At 38.4% G+C, this 15,130-nt stretch overlaps 2 pseudogenes; both read right to left on the bottom strand.

The window, feature by feature from the left end:
* Positions 1–1,605: 1,605 nt before the first annotated feature.
* Positions 1,606–3,265, bottom strand: LOC104423647 (annotated as a pseudogene).
* Positions 3,266–4,762: 1,497 nt separating this feature from the next.
* On the bottom strand, positions 4,763–8,973 carry LOC108955649 (annotated as a pseudogene).
* Between the last annotated feature and the right edge of the window lie 6,157 nt (positions 8,974–15,130).

Raw genomic sequence — 15,130 nt, 5'->3', positions numbered from 1 at the left:
AAAATCTCGTTAAGCACCTGATTGTTGACAATGAGCACCGCCACAATTTGACCAACATTACGGACGTAACATTTCTTGAGTAGGTCCTTGTTTCTTGTATATGCACGAATTTGGTGAGCTCTCATTTTCATTAAAAGTAAATGTGATCGATTCAATGATAAGTAAAAATATTAATTCGATGGTGAGTAGATCACTTGCAACTATTAAAAATCAAATCATTGTTTTTGAGAGGGTTAAGTGAAAGGAGGAATGGCATGAGCTTAACCAGTTGCGAGTTACCAACAAGTAAGTTTACCCTTAAGTTTCTATTGCAGAAAAGGAAGAATCACGATCACATCCTGCTGGAATCCGACTGCTCCGTGCTTGTCGATGCCGTACGAAACCCTAATTTGATTCCCTGGAAACAAGAAGCTCTGTTTGCTGAAGCTCTGTCGTTTTTGCCCTGTTTCCCGCACCTTCAGATCCAGCACTGTAGACGGACAGCAAATTTCCTCGCTGACTGGGTTGCCAAAGCCCATGGGCTCTCCTTACTCCCCTCTAATTGGGTTGTCTCTCCTCCGCATTATCTGTTGGATCTTCTGTATTCTGAAGCTATGTACAGTAGTTGTTCAAACGTGAGTTAATATATAAAACCGCTGTTTTGACCAAAAAAAAAAAAAAAAAAAAAAAAAAACTGATAGATTCCCAAACAGCCTACCAGAAGCCCTTGGGCCTTGGCCAACCACAAGCATAAGGTTTTCAAGTTCTAACACCGAAAACTATTCTTTGAGACCAACTCAACACATATTTGCGCGTATGTTTCACTAAAAAAATTTATAATAAAGAAAAATATTTTCTTTAAAATCATTTTCAATGAAAATGTTAGTTTCCATTTATGAAAGTAATTTCCTTTTTACTAAAAATGAAGTCGTTTTCCCTCAATCTAAACTTCTTATTTAGTTTAGTCCATGGAAAACATTTTATACATATTGATTAGTTTTCCATCATCCAAACATCCAAAAGTTGGAGAACAAATTTCCGAAAATAGTTTTGCTCGAAACAAATGAACTCTTGTATGAGAAATAGCGAGGAGAAATGCTAGATTTGCTAAAATTGATCATACTAAATGACGTGGCAAATTGTTATTGGCCATTGAATATGCCCAATTATTTAATTGGCTACTTGCAGAATGCCACAACATTTAGTATACAGAATTTGTAAACTAGTCTTACCATGCCTAGCATTGAGACCCACGTCTTACGAAGAACTTTTACTAGGATAGACCCTTCTCATGTCAAGAAGCAAGGGAACAGAAACAAGTACCATCTAAAAAAGAACAAACTCAATCTGCAGGGCATGAGAAACGGAAAAATGTATACTACCTTCGGAGCTTTCTCTTTTGCCGGTATTGCGCTAAAGAGATATAATTCCATTTCAATTCTCTTGATTGGTAGGTATCCGCTATTCCGACTGTATCACTGTAGTCTTACATAAAAAAAGGTAGCAAAATTGAACTTATTTCCTTATTTGTTGCAGGCTCGGCATGAATTGCAATGTGCATTTTTCCGTTCCTAGTTGCAAAAGTTGTTGTAGTTCCCTTTGTTCTAATCAGGATATTTTTGTTTTCTATGGAGAGCACGCCCCAGAAGTCGAACCCGGCTGACTCGACCTTTTGACAAGGATCACGCATCCACCGTAATGCCAACATTGAGAAGAGAACATTCTTCTTGCTTCAGAGAAATAGAACAGCATCTCAAGTTTAACTTACCACGCCCGCCTGCACATCGTCACATCCACATAGCAGCTTCCCATTTAGAGTGTCTACTGCTTGGAATGATCCTCCTCCCTCGCTCCTCTGCATAAAAGCAAAGACCTTCCAGTGTCAATGCTTTTCCAAAACTTTTTCATTCTGAAAAATGCAGGTTTAAATCTATCGAGCAATTTGGTCAGGCAATATTAATATTACTATAATCGACTTCTAGGCATGTCAATCTAGCTCAAAGAAGAGCATGAGCCCAAGGTGTGTACTATCTGCAAGTGTGTCAACTAGTATATACAAGGAAAAGACGATATCCCTGATACTTCCTTAAATTTCAGAAGGGTGTATAGACAGGGAAAAGCATTGAGAAGATTCAAGAACTTGTACCTTATAAAAATCAACAGCGACAAAATTAGCCCATCTGATGCTGGCTGGGCCATAACAAGAACAAGGCATGTCAATGAGGTCGCCCAAGTTGTTCTCACAACCGAGTTGCTTGATGGGCACAGACCGGAAGTTGCTCCTGTCATCAAGAGGAGCCGATTCAGCTCTGTTTAGACAGCTTCCTCCTTGCATTCCACCATCGCCATCTGCAAATTACTAATTAAATAACATACAACATGTCAACGATGAGTCGTGTTTGAAAAATTTGGGCCAAATAGCCGAGAAGATTCTCTCTGGTATCTTTGACTATGCACATACATTGATTCTCAACCATGTAATTCCACTGATAAGCAATCCTTTCCCTCTGTTCCTTCAACTGAATAGAAGAAAACACGAGCAGCCGCTGGCTATTAGCCACCATGTCTCTAATTAGTGGCCAATCTTGACTGTTCTTAGGCATGTTTGATACCGGAAACCAGTATTTCATCAAGCCAACACCTGTAAAAAGACCTTTGTCAATCCATTTGGTGCCTGAATGTAGTCCTCGATTACAAAGTGAATATGTCCGCTGGGTCAGATAGTAGAGCTTCAATTTCCTTGAGAGTGTCTAGTACTGGTTCCTCCGTGGCAAACAAGGATCCTCAGCATTTGAGGTGCACCAAGAAGTTATGTGAAGCAAGAATAGAAAAATTTTCTATGAGAAGAGGAAAATAATAAAGCACAAAGTGGACAAAAAACTATCAGTTTAAGGACAGAGTACCTACAAATGAGTTGTAGTGATGACATTGACTTTAAAGAAGGGCACAACCACACTTATCCTTCAAAATCATAGCATCAATTCTCGAACTCCATTCTGGAAATGGAACAATGCCACTGGCGACATTAAATTGAGATCAATGAGGAAAAACTAAAAAGTAAGCTGTTGAGTGATGGTATCCTCTTGATTTGCAAACGTCACTCTTGGTACAGGTGTGTGGAGTGGCTCTCCATCAATATCATATGCTTTGTGGGTAGATCTATCAATTGGACGGGCCTGGCTAGGCCATAATTGGTCTGATCCAATTTGACATATTTACACGTTCATGACCAATTTATTTGCAATACAAATATGTTGATCCATACCTGACCCATCTCAAGATTCATTTTTAGCACTTTTCTCTTCATATTATTCACTTTGAAGAATAAATGGCTCCATGGATTGGCATGTCGAGGTTGCGAGGGAGCTTAGGGTCGAGTTATGGATCGGGGCATGAGTTGATGAAAGTCTAGCCCAGGGCATCCACAAATCATGAAATGGGTTCAAACTTTGATTTTGGTTTAAACATAAACGAGATCTTAATATATTTATTAATGCCCATTTAATGATACATTATTTGATGAGATATTTTTCGGTTTTCATTACTGATTATGCAGTTCTAATACCGTACAAACAATATAAAGTAACAATTCAATAATCTTAATAATACATTCATAAAAAAGAAAGCTTAGAAACAACCCAAGCCATGTCAAGTAAAATCAATACAAGACCGTGTAGAAAAGGAAACGACCTGACATCTAATGAGAGTCCGACACCATGAACAGCAAAAGAAAAGTTCCGAGAGAAACCAGAGAGTTGGAAATTACAGGCTGATAGACCAGCAGTTGCAGGTGCAATAAGTGAAGTGAGCTTCGAAATCGATTTAAGCAAAATGAAGCGAATCGGCTGCGTCTCTTCCTCTCTCTTGGGAATTTCGTCGAGTACCTGGTCGGCACTTCTAGAATGGCTTGTATCAATGTAGACGGAGGATACTGATAATAAATCAGAGGCTCCACATTGTAACCAGAGACCAAAATCGAGCCGATAATTCAAATAACAAGCTCTCCTCGAACAGTCACAGCATCGTCGTTCGATCATGATGTGAATCGTTGCAGAAGGATCGTTCTACGAAGGCCCAGATGGTGTGAATTGCAAATTTCGACCTCCAATCAAACCTGTTATTGGCAACCTCGGTATGAATGTGACCTATTGACGAACACGTGTCAACCAACCAACGTTATAGACGCCACGAGCGAAAAATTTCGTTATCTCGCTCGATAAGTCGAATTGACTGCCACAAGAGAATCTTGATTAGGTCAAGTCCTCAAAAGAACAGTAAAAAAGAGAACCTCTCAATTCTTTTCCTCAAAAATAAAATATATCTATCCCCAAAGAAATTTGGCAAATCCTTTATATAGGCTGCCACACAAACCCTAAAAACCAACCCTAAAAATCTAATGCGTTATATTCTAAAATATTCCTATTTTAGAATATTCTTGAACAAGAATATATATAGATTGACTTGGTCAATTATTTGGTGACAAGATAATTAAATTGCACCAAGATTTCCAAGATTCTTCAAGATTTGATCCAAGGTCATCTTCACGCCAAAGATCATGAACCATGACACCAACAGCTTGCCTGAATTGTTTGGCCCGCGCTCGAGTAATCGAACCGGTAGGAATAGACAATGGGTCCCTAGCACCTCCTCCTCGATATGACTCGATGTCCACATCATTCCCTCCCCCGTGCAAAGGATTTGTCCTCAAATCATCACTGGCATAAAAAAGAGTCAAGTCAGAAACATTAAATGTGGCACTAACGTCATACTTACCTGGAAGATCAAGCTTGTAAGCATTATTGTTAACTCTTTCCAAAACCATGAATGGTCCATCCCCCGCGGTAATAACTTAGAATGTCGCTGCTCAGGAAATCTCTCTTTGCGCATATGAACCCAAACCCAATCGCTAGGTTCAAACACCACTTCCTTGCGCCCTTTGTTAGCTTGCCTTGCATATTGCTCAGTCTTGCGCTCAATATTTGTGCGCGTCTTCTCATGTAACGCCTTGACAAATTCAGCTTTCTTTGCTCCATCTAAATCCACACGCTTATCAACAGGTAAATGGGTTAAATCTAACGGAGTTAATGGATTAAAACCATAGACAACCTCAAATGGTGTAAATTTAGTAGCAGAATGCATGCTCCTATTATATGCAAATTCAACATGTGGCAGACAATCTTCCCAAGATTTTATGTTCTTTTAATAATAGCATGCAACAATACCCCTAAAGTTCTATTAACTACCTCAGTTTGACCATCGGTCTGTGGATGACAAGTAGTAGAAAATAACAACCGTGTTCCTAGTTTTTTTCACATTGTTTTCCAAAAGTAGCTAAGAAATTTAGAATCTCGATCTGAAACAATCGATCTAGGCATGCCATGCAAACGTACAACCTCCTTAAAGAACAAATTAGCAATATGAGATGCATCATCAGTTTTATGACAAGGTATAAAATGAGCCATCTTTGAAAACCGATCAACAACAACATAAATAGAATCTCTACCATACTTAGACCTAGGCAATCCTAACACAAAATCCATAGAAATATCAATCCAAGGATGCGTTGGAATAGGTAATGGTATATATAAGCCATGTGGTTTAGTTGTAGACTTCGATTGCTTACAAGCAATGCATCTCTCACAAACACGTGTGACATCTCTCTTCATATGTGGCCAATAAAAATGTTCATACAACACTTCATAAGTCTTATTAATGCCAAAATGCCCCATTAAACCACCACTATGCGCTTCTCGCACCAACAATTCACGCAAAGAACACTTAGGCAAACATAGTTTGTTTTCACGAAAAAGATAACCTTCATGCCTATAAAATTTATCAAATGCAGCGTGTTCACATGCTTCATAGACTCTCCCAAAGTCATGATCATCAATATATAAGCCCTTGATATGCTCAAAACCTAGACACTTTGCTTCTAAAATAGTTAGAATCGCATACCTTCGAGAAAGTGCATCGGCTACCACATTTTCCTTACCTTTCTTGTACTTGATCACATATGGAAAAGTCTCAATGAACTCCATCCATTTGGCATGTATTTTACTCAACTTTTATTGTCCTTTCAAGTACTTCAAGGTCTCATGGTCGGTGTGGATCACAAACTCCTTTGGCCATAAATAATGTTGCCAAGTCTCCAAAGCTCGCACTAAAGCATACATCTCCTTATCATAGGTAGGATAATTCAATGTTGCTCCACTCATTTTTTCGCTGAAATAAGCTATGGGACGCCCTCCTTGCATCAACACGGCTCCAATTCCTATACCAGAAGCATCGCACTCTATCTCAAAAGTAGTACTGAAATTCGGCAAAGAAAATAAAGGAGCATTAGTTAACTTATCTTTTAGCAGATTAAATGCTTTCTCTTGCTCTTCTCCCCACGTGAAACCCACGCGCTTCTTGATTACCTCAGTTAATGGTGCGGCAATAGTGCTAAAATTTCTCACAAATCGTCGATAAAAACTCGCCAATCCATGAAAGCTACGCACCTCTCCTATGGTCTTAGGCGTTGGCCATTCACGGATTGCTTTAACCTTTTCTTCATCAACCTGTATACCATTAGCACTAACAACAAATCCTAGAAATACTAATTTGTTGGTAACAAAAGAGCACTTCTTTAGATTAGCGTATAATTGCTCGGCCCTTAAAACTTGCAAGACAACTCGCACATGCTCAATATGGTCATCAGGACTTCGGCTATAAATTAAGATGTCATCGAAATAGACAACCATGAATAGACCAATAAAAGCACGCAAAACATGATTCATAAGTCGCATAAACGTGCTCGGTGCATTAGTTAATCCAAATGGCATTACTAACCACTCATATAATCCATACTTGGTCTTAAATGCAGTTTTCCATTTATCACCTTCTTTCATCCTAATTTGATGATAGCCACTTTTCAAATCGATCTTAGTGAAAACGCAAGAACTATGCAACTCATCCAACATGTCATCTAACCTAGGAATAAGATGTCGATACTTTACCGTAATATTATTGATTGCTCGGCAATCGACACACATTCGCCAAGTTCCATCCTTCTTTGGCACTAACAAAATAGGGATGGCGCACGGGCTAAGACTCTCTCTCACATACCCCCGTTCCAATAGTTCGCTAACTTGCCGCTGAAGTTCCTTTGTCTCATTGGGATTGCTTCGATATGCGGGTCGATTAGGTAATGGCGCACCGGGAATCAAGTCAATTTGATGTTCTATGCCTTGAATCGGTGGTATCCCTCCAGGAAGTTCATCAGGAAAGACATCTTCAAATTCCTGCAATAAAGATACAATAGGACTAGGCAAACTTGGGTCAAGATCATTAGTAGAAAATAAAACCTCCTTGTACACAAGTACAAGCATTGGTCGATCTAGAACTAAAGCTCTCCTCACTTCACTTGATTTTGCATAAAAATTATTTTGCCTCTTTTCTTTCCTCTCTTCTTTTCCCTCGGTTTTTACCACAATCTTTCTCTCGGCCTCTCCTTTTCCTTGCATCTCAGACACACCACACAAGCCCTCGAATTTCTCACCTTTCCTCTCTCTCTCGGCTTCTTGTTGTAACTTTAGTTGATCTTGATACACCTCACTAGGTGTCATTGGTACCAAGGTATAAGTCTTTTGATTCATCATCAATGAATAACGATTAGTATACCCATCATGATGTACCTTTCGATCATATTGCCATGGTCTTCCAAGTAAGATATGACCCGCTTGCATAGGTACAACATTACACTTTACCTCTTCCTTATATCTCCCTATCTCAAATGGAATTCGAACTTGCTTTGATACTTTCACCTCACCACTATCATTTAACCATTGAAGTCTATAAGGCCTAGGGTGCTTTGTTGTCTTCAAGCGCAACTTATCCACCATAATGCAACTTGCCACATTCGCACAACTACCTCCATCAATTATCATACTACAGATCTTACCATTCACCACACACCTTGTATGAAACAAATTATCTCTTTGTTGGTGATGCTCCTCCTCCTTTACTTGCACACTCGAGAACGCCTAACCACCAATAAGTCTCCTTTTATAGCCACTTCTCCATCACTACAATCCTCCAATGGTGGCATCTCATCATCATCTTCTTCCCTTTCACTTTCAGACTCAATAACACCATGTCCAATCATGATCATCACCCTCCTATTAGGGCATTGATTCGCCATATGACCCCTGCCCAAACACTTAAAATATTTAATTTCACGAGTTCTAGTGTTAGGATTTTCGGTTTTACCTGAAACTGGATTCGTTCCAACTTTACCGTCCCTCTCCTTCTCCTTTGAAGTTTCAGTTTTGGTGTTGTTTCCTCTCCAATTTGGCTTCTCATCTCTCTTCCAATTGGATCTCCAATTTTGATTTGAAGCTCCTCCACTCTTGTGATTTCGGTCCAACTTCAATTGCCGCTCAACTTTGATGGCTTTGTCCACCAATTCTTCCAATTCAACATAGTGTTGCAGCTCTACCACCCTTGCTATGTCTCGGCTCAAACCACTCAAAAATCTTGACATTGTGGCCTCACGATCCTCCATCACATTAGCACGGATCATGGCAATCTCCATCTCCTTGTGATACTCTTCCACGCTCTTATTGCCTTATGTGAGGTTTTGTAACTTTTGAAACAAATCTCGATGGTAATGACTTGGCACAAAACGCCTCCTCATCACCGCTTTCATCTCATCCCACGTCTCTATTGGTCTTTCACCATTGCGCCTCCTACTAGTCACAAGTTGATCCCACCAAATTATAGCATAATCAGTAAATTCAACAGCTGCAATTTTTACCTTTTGAGCTCGGAGTATCGTTGGCAATCAAATACCATCTCCATGCGTTTCTCCCACTCTAGATACGCATCAGGATCATTCTTCCCTTGGAAGGAAGGAATCTTCATCTTGATGTTGCCAAGTTCATCATCTCCTCGGTGTCTAAACCTTTGGCCTCCATTCCACCTTTCAAATTGAGCATCTCGATCATCCTCCATGTCGGCCTCATCATCATCATATTGCCGTTGCCTTCTATCTCGCTAATGTTGTGGCCTTCCTTGGGGTATCTCTCGGTCACCATCAACCCTCATGCCATTTCCCATCATTCGGCCACTAAGCTCCTCCACTACGACCCTCAATTGCTGGATGCTTTCCACGAGTGCTTCATCCCTTCGTATGGGGTCAACCTCCCGTTGATTCACGCTTTCTTCGCGCGACATATTTTAGACCTGCAAGTAAACGTTAGTCTAAAAAAAATCCTCACCAATCGCTCCCTCACATGTTTCTCTCGAGATGTTTGTCACTCCTCTTGTGTTTAACTCAAGTCTAGACTTTTTCCACCCTCAATTAAGCTTACACACTATTGCCTTTTTCCTCTCATATTCTCTTTTCACAAGCTCTTTATTGGACTCAAAACCTGTCTCGCAACCCCCTCACGACAATCAATCAAACTAATCAAACAAGATTAGGTCACTATTGATTTTGTTTCAGCAAGTAACAATTTCAAACCAACAAGTACAACTTTCAAAATTCCAATTGAAACGCAAATCACTACTGATTTTGTTTCAATTTGGTCTACTAACAAACGAGTCGCCTTCTTGATTTTTTTTTTGTTCGGCTAATTTTATTTTTGCCGAATCTGTTTTTTTTTTTCTCTTGCACACTTTTTTTTTTTTTGTGCGTTTTCTTTTCTTCTTCTTTTTTTTTTTTGATGAACTCAGATACAATTTAAGATGCTAGAAAAGAAAATTTAAAACTAACAGCAAACAACTACGTATGGAAGCACAAAAGCAATCGGATCCCAAAATTAACTAGAACCGAAACCCTAACTCAATAAATCTCAAATTGCTGAATATCAATAGAAAATTAAAGATAAATAGACCTTGTAGAATTTGGCTCTGATACCAAACTGATGTGAATCGTTGCAGAAGGATCGTTCTACAAAGGCTCAGATGGTGAGAATTGCAAACCTCGACCTCCAATCAAACCTGTGATTGGCAACCTCGGTATGAACGTGACCTATTGACGAACACGTGTCAACCAACCAACGTTATAGATGCCACGAGTGAAAGAATTCGCTATCTCGCTCGATAAGTCGAATTGACTGCCACAAGAGAATCTTGATTAGGTCAAGTCCTCAAAAGAACTGTAAAAAAGAGAACCTCTCAATTCTTTTCCTCAAAAATAAAATATATCTGTCCCCAAAGACATTTGGCAAATCCTTTATATAGGCTGCTACACAAACCCTAAAAACCAACCCTAAAAATCTAATGCGTTATATTCTAAAATATTCCTATTTTAGAATATTCTTAAACAAGAATATATATATATATAAAATTGACTTGGTCAATTATTTGGTGACAAGATAATTAAATTGCACCAAGATTTCCAAGATTCTTCAAGATTTGATCCAAGATCATCTTCACGCCAAAGATCACAAACCATGACGCCAACAGCTTGCTTGAATTGCTTGGCCCGCGCTCGAGTAATCGAACTAAAGAGTAGGAATAGACAATGGGTCCCTAGCACCTCCTCCTCGATATGACTCGATGTCCACATCAGATCATCAACGGCAGCTCTGTGCCGTGCAAAGGATGCAATGATGGCGACTCTAAAGAGAGAGAATCTAGCTCAAGTGCCGCGTTCCTCATGAAGTTGACTAAGGTGACGGAGCACCTGAAAGGCAAAGGCGAGCGCCCCTCACAGACTCAGCCTGCCTTGAGAAACCCGCCCGAGGGTCGCCACCACCTCTAGCAACCAATCCACCACCTTGGCCAAGTGGGTTGTAGACAGGTTCACAATGTACCCATTTATAAACCCTTGTTTTGGCCTATCTATTTTGTAAATTCATTTACGTTGACTTACAGAATTTGTTATGACTCATTTAAATACTTTTTGATTATTAAATGGGTTTTGGACCGATTTTAACAGGTTTAATTGTGGGTTGTCAAGAATGCATACTTCTCATAAAAAAAAAAAAAAAAAGAATGCATACTTTTTTTTTGGTCGTCAAGAATGCATACTTGTTGGAAGGAAGAGAATTTTTCTCATAAAAAAGTTAAATGTGTTGGATATTTCAGCAGTTTTGTAATATTTATTAGAAATTATAACAAAGTCATCATTTTCGTAACGGTTTTATAATAGTTGTATAACCGCTTTCTAATGGCCATGTAAGAGTTTTCTACTAAGGGCCGTATAACGGTCGGCTTTATAACTTTTGATTTATTACTTTATAAGCTCTTCATTATTTTATAACGATCATCATTTTAATTACCAATTGATTTATAACGGTTTCCTAATGGCTCTCTATTTCTCTTATTTAAAAATAGATTAAATGTCAAACCATAATCTTTGATGATACAATACGTTCTCATATCTTTCATTTTCTTTGTGTTGGGCTATATACAAAAGTTGTTATGTTTCCTTCTAATATTCAATGTGGAGTATAGAAGAGGGTCTGTTGTATCTTAAAGGATAACTGCTAAGCCTTACGTACCGAGTTTCATACTCCCAAAGTCAGAATTATCCTTAAAGACAGTGCTTGCACTCTACAAACATTTAATCTTATTTTCTAATATTTTGTAATGTATTTCTGATAGTCATTATTGTTTTATGTATTTTAATATTTTTCCAACAATCTTAAAGATAATTGTTCCCTAGTCCCCGCTGTCTCGCATCAGTTTCTCTAGCAATTTGATGTTGGCTCATAGTTATACCATCGTTGCGGTTCTTTTTAATCAACCGTGACTCAATTCACTCCATTGATTGCGATTCCAATGGGGCAACGATGACTCCGGCAGCCTTATATTTGATCTTCCGTTGCATCTCTAGCTCTGCCGTCGTATATCCTGCTCCGTGATGCTCAGGAAATGCCGTCATATTTCTTACAGATTTGTCTTTGATATCTGTTATGTTTTTATTAATAAGAAAACAAAGGGACCCAATGAGCTTCACGGCGTTTGATGGAAATGAACTCAGGGCATAGGAATGTGAACCATAGCATAGCCACCCAATCATTGTTGTGCACGTTATCACCTCACTGCTGCTAGGTTGAGTCTTTATCCATTAAGTAAGCCGTAATTAATTCCTGGATCGTCTCACCTTGTTGATTGAAGCCAAGTATCGACGTCGAACCATCAGGTCATTTTGTATCCAATTAAACTCAGATTTGCCAAATTATCTCTACTATATTGTCCAGCTGAGTATCCTACGTCATATTGTATTTTGAATAGTTAGCTATTATGTTTATCGGGTTCTTCAGACCGCATGCTCACTACCCGATTGATAGAATGCTTGACCCACCCATAGATGGTTAGTCCCTATTGCATTCTGTTTATAAACATTTTGATGTCCAATTGATGTTGGGTTGGTTGGGTCTTGCTGGGTTTCTGTATATAGTTGATTAAAATGCAAATGGATTGGATAAAGCTTGGATTGGTGGTGTTGGAGAAAACTTTCTTGAGTGTTCTGAAGTTGACAAAACGTTTCCATAGTCTCGTCTGAAGACTTGCAGACTCTTCTATCAAAGTCTGAAGATCTCCGGACTGCCAGATTCAAGACTCAAAGTCTATTCTCATTGATAGTTTCTAGACCGTCGAAGAAGGCTTATCCGAAATGAAGTATTTTGTTAAGGATTTGATTCTGTCGACTAAAAAAAATCTCTTGGCTGGATATAGCATGTCGGAATCCATTATTCAAATCAAGATTGATTCAGGGATTTTGGATCTGTTGATTGGCGAAGTATACTTGGAAGGTTCTATTTATGGAAACCTAGATCTTGATTGTATGGGCGAGCAGGATTGATGGGCTATCGTCATGTTCCTTAAATAGCTCAAAAATCTTCCGAATTGATTCTGTCCAACGGGTAGATTAGAAGAATTCCTTTGGTAAGTGCCAACGGGTGTGATGGCGTGAAGGAGTATATAAGGAAGACGTTCCAGTTGTTCGAGTGTGTGCGCGATAGAAGAATTCCAAAGTCTGAAGCTCCTTGTTCTTAGTCAGTTAAATTGTTGAGCAAAATCTTGTATGCAAAAGAGAGTCTATATCTTTGAGAGATCTTGAGGAAATGTAGTAGAGTCTTTACACTGTAGAATCAAGGAAGAGCTTTACTGTAACAATTCTTTTATTTCATAGTGAAATCCAGCCGGTGGGTTGTTAGTGTGGAAGAGTGGACGTAAGCTTGGATTAAGTTGAACCACCATAAACGCTATGTTCATATTCTCTTCCCTACATTCTTTTACTTTGATTGTAACTCGTTTTAGTTACAAGAGTCTAATTTCCTTTTCATAATCTATTGTTGATTAGTGTTGCACACTTATCTCGGAAATTTGTTTCTACACCTATTCACCCCCTCTAGGTGCTCGTACTAGCTTTCACAATTGGTATCAAAGCATGTGTACTCATTTAAGTTGAAGTGTTTTACTTCAGAGTTAAAGATCCATGGCTAGTATGTTGGCTCCAGGACTAGTTGAAGGGCAAAGCAATACCAGATCGCCTTATTTTGATGGAAATGAATACAACATATGGAAAAACAAGATGAAGGCATTCCTAAGATCAAAGGATCCTCTGGAATGGGATGTGGTAGACAAAGGAATCATTCCTAAAGCTGCACCGATCTCAGAAAGAGGAAAAGAAGCCGTTGAGTCTAGTGAAATGACTTAAGAAGAGATAACCAAGAGACAAGCTCTTGATGTAAAAGCAATTTATTCTTTATATTGTGCATTATCTCCTACTGAATATAATAGAATATCTTCTTGTGATACAGCTAAAGAAGTTTGGGATAAATTACACATCACCTATGAAGGAATTGATCAAGTGAAAGAAACCAGAATCAACATTTTGCTCGGCCAATACGAAGCATTCAAAATGAAATCAGGAGAATCTATCACTTACATGTTTAGTCGTTTTACAGAAATCGTGAATGGTCTTGAAAATCAAGGTCAACTGATTTTTGAATCCATGAAGGTAAACAAAACTGCGTGGACTCTCCAAGGATTGGAATCACATAAAGACCTCAATAAGGGAGACACAAAGAATTATGCCACTCTCTATTGACGAATTGGTTGGGACTCTTCAGTTTTATGAAGTGGAGCGAATCAACGAAAATGAAAATCCTAAATGTAAGAAATCCATTGCATTAAAATCTAATGATGATTCCGATGTTACAGATTCTGAAGACGATATGGATGATGAAGAGCTTGCTCTCATGATAAGAAGATTAAAAAAACTAAACAGAAAGGGGAGAAGATTCAATCCAAAAAAACAAAGCTTTCAAAAGCAACAGACTAAGTCAGTTGAGGATGATGAATCAAATAAAGATATAGTCTGCTTTGAATGTAAGAAAAAGGGACACATAAGACCTAATTGTCCCATTCTGAGAAAAAAGAAAGGAAAAGTTGAGAAATATCGAAAGGCACTTAAAGCAGAAACTTGGAGTGATACAGAATATGAGAAAAGTGATGATGATTATGCCAATATTTGTCTCATGGCACAATTAGACTCAGATTCAAACTCCGAGACAGACTTAGATTCATATAGTGAAATCAAGGTAAGTAATTTGAATATCCCTACTAGAGTCTCTAGATACATTGATGAATTGTGTCTTAGTCTTAAAACTTCTCTCAAAAGGATTTCCGAACTTAGAAGAGAAAATTCTGCACTGAAACAACAGAAAAATGTTTGGAAAGAAAATGTTAAAAGTTTAGATAAAAGTGTTACTACTTTGAAAGAAAATGCGGACAATCTTTCAAAAGAAAATGCATTCTCGAAAAATGATATCTAAAGTATTTCTAAAAGATTTTCTATAGGATCTGAGAAACTTGAAAAAATTCTTTCAGCATAAAGACCTTACTTCAACAAATCAGGTTTAGGAATGACTGCTGAAACCATTCCTCTAATTGATTTTCCTAAAGTAAAGGAAAGAATTAAGCAAAGACCTACAAGAGATGCTTACAAAAATCATTTCCAAAAAGTTTTTGTAAAACCAGTAGGTCGCGCAATGCTATTAAATGTTCTAAGTGCAATATCTCATATTATTTTGAGAAAGAATGTCCTATGGTTTGAAAACCTGTTAAGAAGGTATGGGCAAAGACCGTATATTGCACTAACACCAATGGACTCAAGAAAATATGGGTACCAAAGAAAACTTAAGTCTCT

The sequence above is a fragment of the Eucalyptus grandis genome, chromosome 10 (genome assembly GCF_016545825.1).
Source record: "Eucalyptus grandis isolate ANBG69807.140 chromosome 10, ASM1654582v1, whole genome shotgun sequence".
Classification (NCBI taxonomy): domain Eukaryota; kingdom Viridiplantae; phylum Streptophyta; class Magnoliopsida; order Myrtales; family Myrtaceae; genus Eucalyptus; species Eucalyptus grandis.
Note: the sequence above shows the minus strand (reverse complement) of the source record. Positions and strands in the feature narration are given on the sequence as shown.